The sequence below is a fragment of the Puma concolor genome, chromosome C1 (genome assembly GCF_028749965.1).
Source record: "Puma concolor isolate L17-30 chromosome C1, mPumCon1.1.hap2, whole genome shotgun sequence".
Classification (NCBI taxonomy): domain Eukaryota; kingdom Metazoa; phylum Chordata; class Mammalia; order Carnivora; family Felidae; genus Puma; species Puma concolor.
The window spans coordinates 131,748,224-131,768,207 of NC_141674.1; the positions used below are offsets into that span (position 1 = coordinate 131,748,224).

At 36.2% G+C, this 19,984-nt stretch overlaps 1 long non-coding RNA gene across 1 annotated transcript in view; it reads right to left on the reverse strand.

Moving 5' to 3' along the window:
• Nucleotides 1-19,984, reverse strand: part of LOC147578444 (uncharacterized) — a 52,972-nt gene that overhangs the window by 10,658 nt on the left and 22,330 nt on the right. Inside the window, exons 2-3 of the long non-coding RNA XR_015254275.1 lie at nt 2,261-2,304; nt 116-225 (exon numbers count right to left, since the gene is read on the reverse strand). This is a non-coding gene — a long non-coding RNA (uncharacterized LOC147578444). The remainder of the gene's footprint in view (nt 1-115; nt 226-2,260; nt 2,305-19,984) is intronic.

A 19,984-nucleotide genomic window follows, 5' to 3' on the forward strand; every position in this document is an offset into this window, starting at 1 on the left:
GGTCAGAAATAGGAATAAGCATTTGAAATAAAAATCAAAAGCAGAAACCTCTAATTGACTCTTGTCCTAACTTCACTTTTAAAAAACTGTTTCAATGTATATATGATGCACCTACCTTTAGGAAGAAACTGCTTGGCAGATTCAGAAAAGAAGGTGGTAGTATCAAATGACTGCACATTTTCCAAGTTCCAGACTTCAAAGTCAGAGCAGTGCTTGCTGCTGAGACTGTGAAGTGCAGATGTTACATAAGCATAGGGAGTATCTCATCTTCCTGAAGCACACACACTTTTATGGTTTGGTACATATTAATAATGTTTGATTTTGAAGAAATAAAAGACATGGTCAGATTTAGTTTTGAGATTGTGGTCTTCCATTTCTGGGTGGGCCACACTGTCTCCCTCTCTTTATGTCAGATAAGATACTGCCCTAAAGGGTTTTCAACTACTACTTCTTTCAAAACAATTCTTTGGGACACCTGACTGGCTCAGTCAAACATCTGACTTGATTTCAGCTCAGGTCATGATCTCAAGTTTCATGAGTTTGGGCCCCTTATTGGGGCAGGCTAATGGTGCGGAGCCTGCTTGGAGTTCCCTCTCTCCCTCTCTCTCTGCCCATCCCCATGCTTGTGTGTTCTCGCTTTCTCTTTCTCTCAAAATAAATAAATAAACTTTAAAAATAAAATAATTCTTTGTTCAGGAAAGCAGTCTTCACAAGACTTAATCTTAGTTTGTATGTCTTATTTCCTTCCTTCACAGAACCCAGGGCTTGGTCTCTCTGCTGAAGGATGTGTCATCTACCCTAAGACTGAAGCCACTAAAACAACTCCAACCATCTCTGCAGCAAGAGTAGGAGACGTCTTAGAGTCTTCAGCACTGGGGAGTGACACAAATGAAAGCAGTTTTTCTACCTGAAGAACTTTAATCCAGTATCTGCTGCCAATGAGGGGAGAGGGTTTTAAGTTGCCAGTAGACTAGAAAAATAATTAAAAATACCAAGACAATGCTTATGTGGTAAGTATTGAGAGAGAGTTGAGAACGGTGGTATTGTCAATAGTCACAAATACTAGAAGGCTATGAAAATATTCTTTAAAGATTACATTAAAAGAAACCTAAATGGAACTGTAAATCTGTAATGAGATTTTTTTTAAAGAGAAAAGTTGAAACATTTCTTTTATATTCCATTAAATGCTTTTTTCCTATTCGAATTATAAACATTTAATTTGGAGAAACAGTCTTACTTTGATGCGAGCCTCTAAATGTTTAATATTTCATATCTCCAAAGAGACAAAACCCAATATCTAATCAGATCATTTGTACATCTCAGTGCTCAGACTCTCTGGACTGTCTCTGGACTAGCTCTGGACTAGATGTCCATTTCTCTTTAGATTTCATGATACTATCTCAAATTTTGTAACCTATTTTCTGGCTACATTGTAGAAATAATCATCAATACACCTGATATAAGACCATGGGAAACAAGGGGAAAAGTGCATTGAAAATAAAATGAAAGTGGGTAGTGGCTGAAGTCATTATTTCCACAACTGATCTTGAGGGTCTGTCCATGTCTTGACTTCACCACATCCTTTTCCATGCATCTGTTCCCTTCTCTTCAGTTAGCATCTCAGTGGGGTGGGGGCTCTTCTTGGTGAGTGACTCAAACTTTAATTGATGAGGGTTGCAGACATTGAACAGTCTTGACTCTGTAGGTGAGTGTGGCACAATAAGGTACACTGAAGATCACTTTGGCTCACATCTTATTTCTCTTCTCTGTCTCACTGTACAATTTTTTGATGATCATAGTCAATCACCTCCACCCGCGGTGATCTCCTTTCTGACTATTCATGCTGTCTCTGGAAGATCCCAAACTGGCCAGAAAGCAGACTGAACTTCCCATTAAGAGGAATCATTGGTGGTCCTCTGGTGGAAGTACTCTCCTTTTGGTAATCAAAAACAAAGAGTCACATATAGACTGCCTAATGGGAAACAGAAGTCTTGTGAATTATAAGACTAGATCAACCTGGGTCACAAAGTCACTTTTGAATTAATGTGTCTGTTGCCTTTTTTGAGAGATACACATTTAGCATTCTTGTATATATACTCTTCAGAGCTGCTTCCACATCCCCTTCCCATCTTCCTCCCTCTCTCTCTTCTTGTATGTGTTAGTCAAGGTCACTTTTGGAACATAGTCAATATGAGTGAAATAAGACAGGGAGAACGTTATGGAGTTAAAGTTCCATAATGGGAGGTAATAAATTCATTACCTGTTTGTAGTAGGTTCACAAACAAATGTCTGTTATCAGAAGACCTAGAAGAAAAGCAGAGGAGAATGAGGACAAACTGGAAATGGCCAAGCAATCTGTGCCTGCCCATCACTGCATATGACCTCAAAAAAGAATTTCAGAGCAGAATGACTGCTGCTTCATTTCTGCTTTCCAAATTTGCTTAAATTCCTCTTTGTCAAATACTAAACTAGAACCACATAGTTCCCAGTTAAGCCAAATTGTCACAGCACAGTCCACCACACTGGGTATCTATATTTGTGGGTATGTGTAAAATTATTATAAAATTAGATTAGTATAGTAATTATAGCTTTGGATATTTTTTTTATTTTAACACTTAAATTATGAGCATGTGCCCATGGCATCAAGTTCTATATGAATCTACAAAAAAAAAAAAAAAAAAATACAAGAAAAGGCACAGTGGAGCCAAGAAGTGGAAGTAACATTTTAATTGTCCCTTGATGGATGAGGGGAAAATGTAAAACAGAAGGTGGCATTCAGGCAGAGGAAATAACATAAACAAAGAATGAGGAGAATGCATAATGTATTTAGGGAACAGCTAATAGCTTGCACTAGACCAAATAGAGGGTAAATATAATATTTAGAGACATAATAGAAAAAGAGATTCAACTAGATTGAGACTGACCTTAGATTTCATGTCAGAGAGTTTAGACTTAATGCTATAGACAATGGGGAACCAATTAATATTTTTAAGCTTGGGGGTGGCGATGAGGTTTATTTTTTAGATAAATCACTCATGAGGAAATGTAGGAACTGGATTAGAGATGTCCTGGGAGTAGAGCAGAGAGAACTGTTAAGAAATAATTGGAAGAGTTTTGGAAAGGCACAAATCAGAATTAACTAGGGCAGGGGCTATGAGAAATGAGATAAAAGGAGAATTTGAAATTCATGATGGTGGCCAAATCAATGGCTTCATGACTAAATATGGAGACTGGGGCATAAAAATGTGTTAAAGTTGTTTTTGAGTAGTCTATCTTGGGTAGATGTATGGAGATCAAAGCTAATTTAAATTCATACTAGAGGCATTTTAGGCTTGAAATAGAGTGAGCATTACACAATATAGCCAGAATTGTTACAGTGATCTTCTAGGGAGTCCCCATAAAGCTGACCATCAGCCGCTTAAAGTAGAGGTTTCCAGACACAGTGGGTCATCAAAATCATGAGATGGGGATGGAGAGATTGAAAGGATAGAGGGAAGGGGGCATGGCTTTAAAATACATCACGTATCAGGTTATATTCCAGATATACCAAATCATATTTTTAAGAGATGGGGTCAAGAGATCTGTAACTTGAAGTTCTCCTGGTGATTCTGATAGTCTGCTAAGTTAGTAAGCTTAAATGTTGATTTGTACAACTTCAAGAGTGCCAATCACAACACAGTCTTTGTGAATGTAAAGTGCACAATGTACACAGCAATAAACAGTGGCCCTGTTTATGAAGAACCAAGAGGCTTCTCTTTTTTTTCTTAATATTTATTTTTGAGAGAGAGAGAGAGAGAGAGAGAGAGAGAGGCAGAACACAAGCAGGGGAGGGGCAGAAAGAGGGAGACACAAAATCCGAAGCAGGCTCCAGTCTCTGAGCTGTCAGCACAGAGTCCAATGCAGCACTCGAACCCACCAACCATGAGATCATCACCTGAGCTGAAGTCAGATGCTTAACCAACTTAGCCACTCAGGAGCCCTGAACCAAAAGGCTTATCAATGAGACAATAACCATAGGAAGATCACAAATGGAGTAGCATGTAAATAAGCAAAACCAATCCTACATTAAAGTAATAAAAACATAAATTTTTCAAGGGGTGATCTAGGGCAGTTTACAAGATACTGAAAGAGAAGCAGTAGCAAAGCTTCTGTTTTGCAAATTTGCAAACTTCCCACTTTATTCTTTAAAAACTGGAGTGTTAATACCCATGAGGGCATGAACTTTGTTTTTCTTTACTGTTGTATCCCTAGAACCTAATACAGAGACTGCCATATAATGAATGCTCAATAAATATTCACATATGACTTGTCATTTATTCAACATAAAACATTAAGCTCTGTGTATTTTTAAGACTTTTTCTAAGTGTCATAATCACATAAACAAACAAGATATTGTCTTTGCCTAAAAAGAGTGAAAAGCTTAAGAGTAGAAAATAGATTCATATGTGAACAAATAAGATGAAGAGTGTTGCAGGTGTGTGGAGTACAGAGGAAGCAATGAAGTCTCACAAGGTCAACCACAAGTACAGAAGCCTAGCTGTGATCAGTCATCTGAAGACCAAAATGACATTACACTAGAGATGTGAAAGTGCACAATAATAAAAAAGTATATAATTCAATTAAGAATGCACACTCAAAGCTAAGTCATTTTTATATTAGCCTTTACTACATGGCTTTTATTAATGTGAATATGCTCAGTTGTTGATACAAATCTGGAAGGGCCACAGAGATGTTCTGTTAGTGTACTCTCTGCACACTGTGTACTTGGCTTTGGTACGCATTAAGGAGAGCTTTTCTGGTACCTAAATGAGTGATTCTCTTGGTAATCAAGACATGCCATGATTCTGCTTTTTCCTACTATAACTGCATGATTTCATGTCATAAACTTAATTCTATAAATATCTTTGGAATGGTGTTTTGTCCTGAAACATGGTGCCACAATAGAGGAAAGTTCATAATACTAGAGAAACATAGAAGATGGAGTTATCCATTCTACTAATCTGAGAGCTCCGTGATTCTTCCACCACTTTTTTTTTTTTGCAACTTATCAGCCCTTTTTTATTTTCTGGAGAAGGTATTAGTTAATCCAAGTCTTAGAATATAATTAGAGGTTGAGTAGGTAGATGGATCTGTGAATGAGAAAAATATCACATGAAGAAGAAGCATGTGACCACAGACATTTTGCAGATCATGTTGCTTTTCAGGGATAGCAGAGATTTCAGCATGGCTGGAGCGAAAAATGCAGGAAAAGGAAGTCTAGAGATGTAAGTAACGGTCAGATTCATGATTTGTTCATTTCTATGTCCCCAGAATCTAGGACAGTGCCTAAACATAGAAAATGTCTGCTTTATTAAAAATAAATTAATAAGCCAAGGCATTATAGAAACAGTTTGAAATTTATCCAATAGAAAACAGGAAATCACTGAAGGATTTAAAATAGATGAATAACATGAGATGGTTTTTATTTAGTAAAGATCAACTTAGCAGCACTGTGGTATCTTCAGCCATTAAGAGCAAGAAGACCAGTTAGGTGAATATTGCAATGGTCCAAACAAAAGTAAATTAGAGTCTCAAAAAAGAATAACATTTGAAATATAGAAGTGCCTAAGGAAATCTATTTTAAGCCTCGGGTATGAGTGAATGTGAAGCCTTAGAGTTGAAAATGACTGTTAGGAGGAATTAACCAAATTAAGAAATGGAGGAGAAATGGAGGTTTGGGGAAAGACCATGAGTAGAGTTTTGTGCATAGTCCTTTTTGAAATGTCTGTGGGATATTCCTGTAAAGATATGTGGAAAATACTAAGGATTTAGATATCAAAAAGCGATCTGGGGTGCCTGGGTGGCTCAGTCGGTTAAGCGTCTGACTTCAGCTCAGTTCATGATCTCACAGTCCGTGAGTTCGAGCCCCATGTCAGGCTCTGTGCTGACAGCTCAGAGCCTGGAGCCTGCTTCAGATTCTGTGTCTCCCTCTCTCTCCCCCTCCCCTGCCCATGCTCTGTCTCTCTCTGTCTCAAAAATAAATTTAAAAAAATTTTTTTAATTTAAAGAAAAGAGATCTAGTCTGGAGATGTAGTTTTGAGAGTGATTAGTGTACATGTTCTGTCATTAACACATATGTGATAAGCAAAACATGTGAGTGGATGAATCTCTCAAGAATACTGAGAGAGAAAAAAGAAACTGGTAAAATATTTAATATTGCAGGGTGATAGAAGAGAAGGAAGAGCCTTCAAAGGAAGTTAAGAATCTCTGAGAATAACAATAAACTCAAAAGAGAAAAATAAAACCTTGAATTGCAAGTAACTTGTTATGCAAGTGTTCCCAAGATGAGCAAACATTTCTAATAAATTTTAACATGATAAACGAGCGATGTCTTGCAATACAAGTAGTTGATGATGCTGAATGTTACATGACCACAATTGAGTCAATGGTTCTTGAAATTCACTGTGGTATATGAGTGCTTTGGATTATTAACATGTTTCCAGAACAAATTATTCTCGCAAACTAAGGTTTTACTCTAATCAGAAAATAGCAGTTCATGCTCTAGGTTAACCAAGTACGTAACTCTGTGAACGCATGACTGAAGAATAGCCAATATTTTGAAAAGCAGAACTGTTAACTGAAGAAAGCAAGCCTGTTTATCAGGTTAGTGTCATCAATTAATATGATTATGAAACAAGTTGTCAGTTAAGCAAGTTTATATGTAATTTTCCTTAAAATTGTTTTATCTTCTCAAATAATTCTTTTTTTACTGGAATTTTCCTAAATTATTGAGTTAAAAAACTTCTTGAAATATTCTAAGCTAAAATTCCCTAAAATTTCTCAGATCCAAATAACTGAAGTTTACAAAATAAGTAATTGCCTCAGGACTGTTATACACCTGGATATCTTTCATAATTATTTGGATAAATAAACATTTTTATATCCCAGGATTACTGTTTATGGTTTGAGTATTACAAGTACAAATTCTATAAACACAGGGACTTACATATAATAGCTACTCTGTAAATATCATGGTAAAGACAGAACTGTACTAGCACAGAATTTCAGATCTTGAGATGCTGAGTTATAATATGAGTAAAAACAAGAGTTCTGACATTAATTATAAAAAGAACTGTAAGATCAGACGATTTAAACAAGCATTTTGAACCCCTCCCCCTCCAATACACATGTACACGGCCTTTAAAGAAAGGTGACTCTTAATGGGTATATCTGCATAATGGCTTTTCTATGTTACTTTCACTTAGAGCTACTTGAATATGGATTGAGAAAGATTAAAAACGGATTATTATGACCTGGGTGCCAGGGAATCTGACCATCATTTTATGGAATATCAAATTTCCCAGGTAATGTTTCCAAAAGCAAGTTACCTACTAAAATATTTTACCACCCACCCACCTTTATGTTGTTCTAATTATCGTGGTGAGATGGAAAAAGCAATGGGACTTTATTATAAACTGGAAATTTATAAAAAAAATTGTAAAGTCAGGAATAGATAAGAATATTACCTATTTCCCAAGACCTAAGGTCTTCGATATCACAGACAAATTTCCCCAGTGTTTGACTAGCCTTAGAACCTGATAATCTTTTAAATTATAGCAGGCTCCTGGGGTAATGAGTTCTGGTAGTTTTAATAAGTAACGTAGAAAATAAATGGGAAATATCAAATAATGTAACTAGAGACACTTAATTCATTGGGAATATATGTGGGACTAGAATTTAAAACTCCAACCTCCACAAATGATGCGTGTCTATTTGTATGTTATTTATTTTAACTAATCTTTACTGTTCTTGATAGCCAACCCAGGTAATCAAAGGTGCCAGAGGACACTGATCCCATGAAATAGTTCTGTTGTACTATGAGCAATGTGGTTGAAAATTGACCTTCCTAAACCAAATCAAAGAGTTTTTTTTATACGAACTCAGATTGTGATAAAATGAAGTTAAAAAGAGACATAATTGGTTGCACACATACTAATACATCACTGAGCTCCCACTAATCTTTTAATCTATTTAATTCAGAAACCTTAAATTAGATGTAGAAGAAACTCATGCTATTAACCACTGCAGTGGAACAACCCATTAGCGATGGACCATGAAGTAACATCTCTTTCCCCTCTTGTAATAAAGAGCAATCAAGTGCTTTGATTGATTGGAACATCTTCTGTGTTTTCTAATTGCACAAAGAAGTTGAATCCCATTTACCTTACTTTATGGAAATCATATTAAAATTATGTGAAGATAAAAGCAAATCATATAGATCACACCAGCTTATGGTATGTTCCATGATTAACATGAATGATTATCTTGAATTGTTTTAAATGACTTAGAGTGGAAATAGAAAAAATATCCCCTTATTTCAAGCCCTTTACTGATCATGGTCTATAACATACACACACACACACACACACACAAACACATATATATATGTATATATATATACACATATATACACACACACGCAAATATTATCCTATCCAAGAGTCCTTCTGTGGCTAACTGAAAAAGTAATCCCAAAGGTTATTACACAAATTTATTTTATTAATTGCACTAAGCCTTTATAAGAAAGCTTTATGTATCCATTTGTTTTTTTTTTTCTTTAATCATTCTGCATAATTAAAATGGAAGCTCTATCAGTCCTGTAGCCTTGACTCTTTGTCACTTCCAAATTCTCTTTGCCAAGAATGTTACCTGCTAAAAGGGAGGAATTTAATAAATATTCACTATACTACCTAGTTGAATAAATGAACAAACTTTTTATTATGATGATATTGCCAAAATGTTCTAAAATTCATGGCTTATAGCCATATCATTACAAAAGTCAGATTTCCAAACACAAAACATTATTTCTAAAATCAATCAAAAGTCTTTTGACAGATGAATAAGCAGAAACTCAAAAACTAAAACTAAATAAACATGAATACATTAACAAGTATGAACATCAACAAAATCAGGAAAATGTGGCAAGTAGTTTACCTTTCACTGAAATGTCCATTCATTGCATCACTGGGCACAAAGACTAAATTGATAGTTAACTGATAAAGGTAAGTACTATCCCTGTCCTCCTTTCCAAGTCTATGCATAGATTCAACTAAACATATAGTCTTTAAATGCCTATCACCTATCATCTAGTTATCTGTCCCTAATTCTTACCTATATCTAACTAAGTAACCTAGGAAAAAAATGTTCTTAGATGGACAAATACTAATAATAATTCCCAAACACATTTCTATTTTTTCAGTTGATTTATTTTGAGAGAGAGAGAGAGAGGAACAGGGGAAGGGCAGAGAGAGAGGGAGAGAGAGAATCCCAAGCAGGCTCTGTGGTCTCGAATTCATGAACCATGAGATCATGACTTGAGTAAAAACTAAGAGTTGGACAATTGACCAGCTGAGCCATCCAGGCGCCCCCCAATCACATTTCTTAAGTTAAGAGCACAAGTAACAAAAACAACACATAAGTCCTTCAGAGAAAGTAACTTAAAGACACTTGAAAGCCATTTGTGGGAATGAAAAAAATCAAGGGTTTTGGGAGGTTTTCTGGTTTCCTCTCAGGGATCTAGAAAGTAAGAAAGAATATCACTTCCACCCATACAAAGAAACAAAAAAAGCTGGACATATGCAAGCCATGAATTTTCTTGAACCCGAGTCTAGGTTATTGGCAGCTAGCTCGTCCAAAATCTAGAGGCAGGAACCCAATGTAGGGGCATATGAGACACATGTTGACTTATTTGGGGTACACACAACAAGATGAAGATAACAAGAGTTAAGCTAGAGAGGTTGGAAAATTTGGTAGAGGCCCTCCATGTACCGGCAAGAGGGTGGGAACCCTGGGGGCCACATAACTTGGGGAATCTGAGCCTTTTTCAGGGTTTTTCTTCACAAACCCCAGTGAGTACTCAGAGAAAGGATTGGAGAAAGTTGTAAGAAAATGTGCTGTTGTGGTACTGTCCTGGGAGAGGGAAATGGCAGCCATGCAGCAGTGAAGGAGGGACACAGGAAGTGCCAAGACCACTTTCTTTTCTTTATTTAAAAAAAAAAAAAGTTTATTTGTTTATTTATTGAGAGAGAGAGAAAGAGAGAGAGAGAGCATGAGCTGGGAGGGGTAGAGAGAGAGGGAGAGAGAGAATCCCAAGCAGGCTCTGCAGTGTCAGTGCAGAGCCCCACACAGGGCTTGATCTCAGGAGCCATGAGATCATGACCTGAGCCAAAATCAAGAGTCTGATGCTTAACCAACTAAGCCACCCAGGTGTCCCAAGACCTTTCTCCTCTGTCTCTTTTATGGGGCAAATTTTACAACTCTGTGGGTGGGGGGAGGAGGACAGGTAACAAACATTCATCCTAAAAACCCACTGCAGCTGGGAAGAGGGAAAAACAGGAGGAGGGAGGAGGAGTTTACCCCCTCTGAGTGGGAAAGAAATAGGTGTGAGCCCAGAGAAATCACATGCAGAGAGGCAGGAGAAGTGACCAGGCCGCACCCATGACCTATGGAGGTGGTGCCTACCTACTCAACCACACACACACCACTTCAGGTTAATAAGCATGAAAGTAACAAATGACTATGGGATAGCACTGAGAAACGGCAAGGAGGACAGGAGCATGGGAAGGGACCCACTCTGAATTATAGTCCCTAAAGCTGAAGGTGAAGCAGATGTTAAGAAAGAACTCTAACAAACTAGCCATCAGTCTAAATACTAGGTAACGTCAGAAAAACTTGAAGTTTCTGGTGAATTGAGGATAAACAAGCAACAATAAATCTCAAACAGAGCACAACTCCTAACTAATTCCACAGGCTATACTTAAGGCTTAGAAGAAAGAAGATCACGCCCATGTTCAGGAATAAAAATTGTTTAGCTCAGTCTTCTGTTCTGCACAAGATGTTTGGCTTTTAGAAATTATATATATATACATTATATAAGTGTGTGTGTGTGTGTGTGTGTATACACACACACACACACACACACACACACACACACACAAACCAAATCCACAAACTACTCCCTAGTGACAAAGTAATCATTAGAACAAGATTTAACAAGATTTAGATATGACATATATATTGGACATTTCTAACATGGAACTTAAAGTAACTATAAATAATGTATTAAAAGCTCTAGTGGAAAATCTATAAGATCAAACAGGTAATTTCAACAGCGAGATGGAAACTATAAGAAAGAATCAGATGAAAATGCTAGAAATTAAGAACAGTGTTATAGGGGCACCTGAGTGGCTCAGTTGGTTATGCATCTGACTTGGTTTTGGCTCAGGTCATGATCTCACGGTTTGTGCTTTTGAGCCTTTGTGAGACTCCACACTCACAGTGTGGAGCCTGCTTGGGATTCCCTCTTTCTGCTCTTTCCTGGCTACTGCTCCCTCTTTCAAAATAAATAAATAAGCTTTAAAAATTAAAAAAAACCAATGTTTGAAGCGAAGAAAGCTTTTGATGCATTCATCAGTAAACTCAATACAATTGAGAATAGAAACAGTATACTTGAATATAGGTCACTAGACATTACCCAAGCTAAATACCAAGAAAAAAGATAAGGCAGGGGGGTGGAGAACAAAGTAAGACCTGTTAAACAATATTCAGAGTTTAATATATGCATATTTAGAATCTGAAAAGAAGAGTAAAAGAAAAGAAAAACTATTTGAAGACACAATGGCCAAGAATTGTCCAAAATTGTATAATTATTTTTTTTTTAATTTTTTTTTCAACGTTTATTTATTTTTGGGACAGAGAGAGACAGAGCATGAACAGGGGAGGGGCAGAGAGAGAGGGAGACACAGAATCGGAAACAGGCTCCAGGCTCTGAGCCATCAGCCCAGAGCCCGACGCGGGGCTCGAACTCACGGACCGCGAGATCGTGACCTGGCTGAAGTCGGACGCTTAACCGACTGCGCCACCCAGGCGCCCCAAAAAATTGTATAATTATTTTTATGCAACATTCTGGAAAAGGTATAACCAGAGGGAAGGAAAAATCATCTGTGATTGTGAGGAATTTGAGTAGAGGTGGGACTAGGATTTGACTAAAAAAGGGAAGCATGCAGGAATGTTAGTGGCAATGGAACGATAACATGAATAAAGTTGCAGTGCAGAAAACAGGCAGATACTACTCTATGTGATCAGGTGAATGTCATCAGTAATAAGACATAATGCAATCATGTACCTCCAGGTACGACACTAAGAAAGCATGGTATTCACCTTGGTGGTATGCATCCCAGAAACACAAAATTTGAATTTCATCATGAGAAGACATCAGACAAACCCATATTGAGGTACATTCTACAAAATGGCCGACCAGTACTCTTCAAAAGTATGAAATAGGAAACACAAGGGGAGATTGAGAAGTTGTCAGATTGATTTAATTATTTCATTATTTTAATGTTAATTTCACAGTTTTGGTAATTATGCTATGCTTATATAAGATTTCAGTTAGGGGATTCTTGATGAAAGTCATATAGGACATCTCTAGAATATTTTGCAAGCCTTTTGTAAGTCTAAAATTACCTTAAAATGTTTTAATGTCTGATATCAATATAGCAAAGATATACAGTATACAGGATGATTTTGCAAAATTGTGGTGAACTGAGAGTAAATTTTGGAAAATTGTGGTGAACTGAAGGTAAACTTTGCAAAATTCTCCTGTATACTGTGTTTAAGAAGCATACATATAATAATACATGTATTATTATATGTAAATATAAAATAAAACATAAATAGAAAAATATGTCCCAAAATAAAGTTAATTTAGCTATATTACTATCAGACAAAAGAGACATTAAAACAGAAGCAATACTAGAGATAATGTGGTCACTACATAGTAATATAAATGTAACTGACCAAGATGATTTAAAAATTTAATAAGATGTCATCCATGTATGGCTATCTGAAAGAAGATATGGGAAAAGTATGAGAACATTTTTTTTAGTTTTCAAAGTCATAGTTAAATACATTTTCTTCTGCTACATTAAGCACCATAAAACTCAATGGGCTACAAATCAGACAGGAGAGATCTAGAACAAAGTTTGGAAAACATAAGACAACTTATATCAGACAATTAGAACCAAAGTGATACATGGATGGAAATCTAATGTACTTTATTTGTGTATGCTAAAATTTAGAAAATAGTGTTACACACACTAACACATACACACACACACACACACACACACACACACACACACAGAGTAATGTGGGAAAATAATATGGGCAAAATTTTCCAACCTTACAAACTGGAGAGGAGAAAAAAAGTTATATGAGAGTTTCAAATATCTATAATCTTATTCTATTAAAAATTAGAGGTCTAAAAAAGTGATCAACTCTTTGAGACATAAGCCTGTGGACTCTGAAGTCAGGCTAAGTCACCTTGGTCTTAGCAGCACCATTTATTTGATTATGACTTTAGGTATATAATTTAAACTTGCTAAGTCTCAGACTGAAAGATAACTAACTGAGGTACACTTCAGAGAGGTAGGGTTTTTGGGGGGGAAGATGTGCAGAAATATATGTTAAATGCTTAAAATATCTATGGCACAAATGAAACATTCCTATAACTATTATTTCTATAACTATTATTATTATTATTAATTATTACCCTTATCTTACAGTATGTTAATGAAGGAATACATTTATATATGGATACTTGACTATTTTTCTTGTTGAAGTATAATTAACATACAGTGTTATATTAGTTTCAAGTATAGTATATGTGCTGCCGAAGCGAGCACTAGTTTCAAGTATAAAGTGTATACGTGGATACTTTGAACAAATGAACTCATTGATACAGTTAAAGTCAAGGGAATGTTGGTTTAAAAAAAAACAATGCCATTTGAGAATTCTTAATATCCAAGGAAGGGAATACTACTCCTATTCAGGGGCAGTATCTGTGAGTTTAGAAAAACAAATGTCGTTTCTTGGAGAAAAAAAAAAAAAAAAGGTGTAATCCCTTAGGTAGAGACTTTATAAGGGACTAAGACTCAGGGGAAATGTATTGCATTCTAAGGAAAAAAAAAAAAAAAAAGCAGGTGATGTAATCACTAGTGATCAGAGTATGAAAAGTTAGAGCTACAGGCATCATTTTACCCATTAAAAGAAGAAGAAGAAGAAAGCTTTCCAGTGAGCTTTGAGTTCAAAAAGAAGGGATATCAAGCAGGTAGTAAAAAATACAAAATCATGTTGTAGAACTGTAACACTAGGCAAAGAGGGTTCCAAATCCAAGAATGGGCTAAGACAAAACACTAAGAAAAATAGAAAGATTTAGGAGGCTGTGTTCAGATTAAAATGAACAAGAAAGGAATAAATCTGGAGATTGAAGTTAAGGTTAATAGCCAATAGATATCAAGCGGAGGGACCGAGCTTCTATTTTGCTTTCATTTTCCTTTGGAAGGAGAATAACCTTTAATCTGAAAGTTCTTACTAACTGCAGAAGTTATGAAGTAGAATGTCTGAAGTCTCTAGAAAGAAACCAGGAAAAGAAACCAGGAAACTACAGATGGAAACTTTTTAGAAGCTCCTTGGTTTCTAAAAAGGTAAACACTAAGGATGGCCAAAATTATGGCACCTAATGTAAACTCCCGAAAATGTCTAGTCCAGATTACAAAACAGATGGTCTGTGAACACTTGCAAAAGGAAGCACATAACATTTGGGCTCAGCGTGATCTCAGTAAATGAAACATGACAAACTAAATTTATTTTCTTTTTTGATACAGCTACCAGACTGCTAGATGAGAAAAATGCCCTAGGCATAATGCATCTGGATTTTAGAAAGCCATTTGACAACTTTCTCAGCTGTCTTTGAGGACGAGCCAGAGCAATGTGGGCCAGCTGATAGTGCACTGGATGGACGTGAGCCTACTTATGTGTCTATACCCAGGGTGGTGATTTATAGATCAGTGTCGGGCAGGTGGAAACCATCTAGTGCCATGTTCCAATGCTCTGTGATTGGCCTTGTTTTGTTCAACCTATTTATCAAGATCTGCTTGAGGTCTCACTGCAGCTGTTTGTAAGCACATTGAAGCAGAAGAAAAATTTACTAACATTTATTCAGCATATGATTGTCATAATAAATATCTTATCTAAATTTATTTTTAGAACAGCTCTATAAGCTATGGGGTATTATCCCCATTTTACTGGAAAGGAAATTAAATTCAGTTAAAGTACTTGCCCTACAGTTTGTGCATAGCAGAATGACAAGATAGGTTTGCATAATTCCAAAGTTTATGGCCTTACCACTGTATTATGCTATCTCAAAATAAAGATCAATTGCAGAATGTGATCATCATAAAAACTATTGCTGGCTTCTGCTACATTAATAGGCATTTAGTGACCAGATTAATGGAGGCAACTATTCTACTGTGCTCTGCAGTGATCTGGCTATACCTCGGGTTATGTGTGAGGTCTATGATACATGTTAAGAGAGACAGATAAAAAATGTAGACTGTTAAAAGAACAATCAAGGTTTGAAAACCAGTTACATATGACTAGTTGTCTAATGAGGGTAAGACATTTAAAATTATGATAGTTGTTAAAAAACAAACAAACAAACAAACAAATAGAGGGACTATGAAACAGAAGAAACATCCCATACTAAGTGGTCAGATGTAGAACCAACAGGGGCTTACAAGGAAGGTCACTACGTAAAAATGTTTTGTAGGGGCACCTGGGTGGCTCTGTCAGTTAAGCATCTGACTCTTGATTTCAGCTCAGGTCATGATCTAGGGGTTGTGAGATTGACCCCCGCATCAGGCTCTGCACTCTGTGGAGGCTGCTTACAATTCTCTTTCCCCCTCTCTCTGCCCCTCCCCCACTTGTTCTTTTTGTTTTTTCTCTCTCTCTTTCTAAAAAACAAAACAAAAACAAAAACAAAAAAAGTGCTTTGTAAATAATGGGACATCGCAAAGACACGAATAGTCTACCTTGTGAGGTAGCAAACCCCCTACTGTCAGACAAAGAATAAGGAGGACCCATTTTCTGGTGCGTTGTGGTGGGGATTTTTTGCACTGAATGTGAAGTTGAACCAAATGACTCCAAGAAACTCCAAATTTCTATGTATTTTTGTGTCTGTTTTCTGTACTATCTTGTCCTCTTAGACAGTTACATTATTTTGGACTACACTACCAAGAGCAGTATTTATTTTTAGAAGTATTTTTATATTATATAATATGCTAAAATAGGATAGGCAGGCCACTCATTTTATTCACTCAGATGAGGCCAGCATTTTCCTATTACTATGCCCAATCTACCTCCTCACCCTGTCCCCAATCTTACTCATCACAACCCACACTGAACTCCCTCCTTCTGTCTTTTTTAGTTTCCCATTCATACTTTTCTATAGAAAGTCCACTCAATGTTTTTCGTTTCTTTTGAAACCACTTCAACCTACAATGACCTCATCAGGCTGAAAACCAACCCTTATATCTGGTTTATATTCTCTATCATATATTCTCTATCACTTAGCTACCATGTTATATGATGTCTTGTACTTTCTTGATGTGTCTTTTTACTTCTTAAGGATCAGGATAGTGACCTAAACTCTTGTATCACACAAAAAGTCTATTCTATCCATTAATCATAGAGGTAGGACCTAAATTCTTCCAAAGGCTTACAAATAATGAGTTGGGAAAAATTGTCTCCAACTTACCAAAAGAAAATTTGCATATTAAAAATTAATAAATGTTTAATGAGTTATTTTAAAGTATATTAGAAAATAAATTTCACTCTATGTAATTATTTAGAAATTTTATTTAACATAATATATGGATGTTTGTGTGTTACATGTTGTGAGTTGAGACAAGTATTTAAAAAGAGAGGGTTAAGTGACCTTATTTTCCATAATACCTCATTCTAGGTTAGCATTCAGCTAACCTTGAGCATTCAGCTGAGTACAGATTAGCCTGTGTTTGAGAAAATTTAATCAAGTTCAGGGAAAGAACCAGAAATAGAGATAATAGTGCTCAGAGCTCAATAAGGGAGCTGGGAATAGTACTTGTTTCCATCACCCAAACTGGCTATCCTCCTGACTTATGGGGCACTAAGGAGAGGAAGCAGGAGAGATTTGCCTCCGGAATAAAGAATAATTGATTCTAGTGGGAACAATGCTCCAGTCCTACCTAACAAACCTTAAAAGCAAAATCTAACAGGATTAAACTGTTTCCAAGTACATTAACTGTGCATCAGAACAAAACTTAAAGTATTTATGGGAATACACAAATACTCAGTACCTCGCAAGGTAAAATCACAACATCAAAGGTTACCAGACATACACAGAGGCAGGAAAATATGACTCATAATGAGGAGAAAAATCAAACAATTGAAACTAACCCATAACTGCCACAGATGGTAGAATTAATAGATGAGAACATTAAAACAATTATCATTGATTCTACGCACTCATAAAATTAAATAACACATAGAAAATATTTTTTTAAAAATCCAACTTCTGCAAATGAAAACCAAAAACTGTGAGATGAAAATAACTTGGATGGGATTAACAGTAGATTCAATATTAAAAAAAGAAAAGATTATTGAACTTGAAGACATAGCAAGAGAAACTGTCTAAAACCAAACACAGTACAAAAGTAAAATTAAGAAAATAATAATAATAATAATAATAATAATAATAAATAGAGCATCAGTGAATAGTGATATAAGTGACCTAACAGACATGTAAGGAATGCCCTCAAAGAATGGAGGGAGACAAAAATTATGTGAAGAAATAGTTTCCTATTTGAAGAAATTTGAATAAAACTATAAGTCCACATACCCATAAACTCAAGAAACTCCAAACACAAGAAATACAAGGAAAATTCCAATAAGGCATATCATAATCAGATTTTTCAAAACCATTGATAAAGAGAAATGGTTTTATTTTTATTTACTTTTAAATGCTTATCCATTTATTTTGAGAGACAGAGAGAGAGAAAAAAAGAGAGAGAGGGAGAGAGAGAGAGAGATAAAGTGCAAGCAAGTCCAGGAGGGATAAAGAGAGAGGGAGAGAGAGAATCCCTAGCAGGCTCCGCTCTGTCAGCAAGGAGCCTGGCATGGGATTCAAACTCACAAACCTGAAAGATCATGAGCTGAGCTGAAATTAAGAGTCATATGCCTAAATGACTGAGCCACCCAGACACCCATAAAGAGAAATGATTTTAGAACAGCCAGATAAAAGATACCCAGAAAATCAAATATGACATCAGATTTCTTGTGGAAAACAATGCAAGTGAGAAAGCAATGAGCAAGATTTTAGCACAAATGAAAACTGTCAACCTATAATTCCTAACCCAGCAAAAATATCTTTAAAAAGAAAAGAAAAATGACATTTCTAGACATAAAAGCTGGAAGGAAGGACTCATTCATCAACAACAGACCCATACAACAAAAACTATTAAAGGAAGTCCTTCAGGCAGAAGAGAAATGTCATTACATGGAACTATGGATATACATAAAGGAAGGAAGAGTGTAAGTTGCTGCTTATGGAATATGCCCAGAGCACGCCAGCCTCTAGGCCTTTGCCCTTGCCATTCCCCCTGCTTGAGACTGTCTTACTCCAGATTTAAGAATGAATTGCAGGTATCCTTTGTTCCATCATCATTTCCTTAGAGAGACTTTCCCTATCTGAATGAAAATAGCACCCCCATCATTGTCAAATCTTTATTCTTTTTTACTGACATCACTTATCACTTCAACAAATTATCTTTTATTTATTTATTTTTATTTTTTTTTATGTTTATTTATTTCTGAGACAGAGAGAGACACAGCATGAGTCGGGGAGGGGCAGAGAGAGGGAGACACAGAATCAGAAGCAGGCTCCAGGCTGTGAGCTGTCAGCACAGAGCCGAACACGGGGCTTGAACTCACAAATCGTGAGATCATGACCTGAGCCAAAGTCGGTCGCTCAACCAACTGAGCCACCCAGGCGCCCCACTTCAACAAATTATCTTATATGTACCCTAACATAATCCACTTTTTTGACCTGGCTGGTCAATGGTTATATTATATGTTCACCTTATGAAAATTAATCCCACTGTGTACTTAACACTTTTACATTTTCAATATGTATGTTATACAGTGATAAAATGTTTTAAAAAATAAAAGAAAAACACAGTGAGATACCACCATATACTCATTAGAAGGGTTAAAATGATAAAAACTGAGTATGCCAAGCATTGATGTAGATATAGAACAATTATAATTCTCATTCAATACTGGAACCAATTTAAAACTGTCAAAAGCTGGGGCGCCTGGGTGGCGCAGTCGGTTAAGCATCCGACTTCAGCCAGGTCACGATCTCGCGGTCCCTGAGTTCGAGCCCTGCGTCAGGCTCTGGGCTGATGGCTCGGAGCCTGGAGCCTGTTTCCGATTCTGTGTCTCCCTCTCTCTCTGCCCCTCCCCTGTTCATGCTCTGTCTCTCTCTGTCCCAAAAACAAAAATAAAACGTTGAAATAAATAAATAAATAAATAAATAAATAAATAAATAAAAGCTGGTTTACTGCTTCTCTGGCACACCGGCTTCGTTTAAAAAAAAAAAAAAAAACTGTCAAAAGCTTTAGAAAATTAACTGGAAGTTTCTTAAAATTGAAATCTATTTAATATGTAGGCATTTCCCCCAATAAATTAAAACATATATTCACGTGAAGATTTGTATATAAATGTTCCTCAAAGCTTTGTTCATATAGCTAAGAAGTAGAAATAATTTATCAAATGGCGAATGTCTATTAAGAGTTAAATGGAAAAATACATAATATCTACATGATTGAATTCTACTCAACAATAAAAAAGCAACAACCCCCCACTGATACAACAATGTGAATAAATTTAGAATTTATTATGCTAAAGGAAAGAGGCCAGACACAAGAGAATGAATACTCCACTTATTTAAAATCATAAAAAACCATAATGTAATCTATACTGACAGAAGCAGATTGACAGGTTGCGTGTGCATGTGTGTGTGTTGTGTGTGTGTGTGTCTGAGAGCAGACAGAAGGATGTAGTG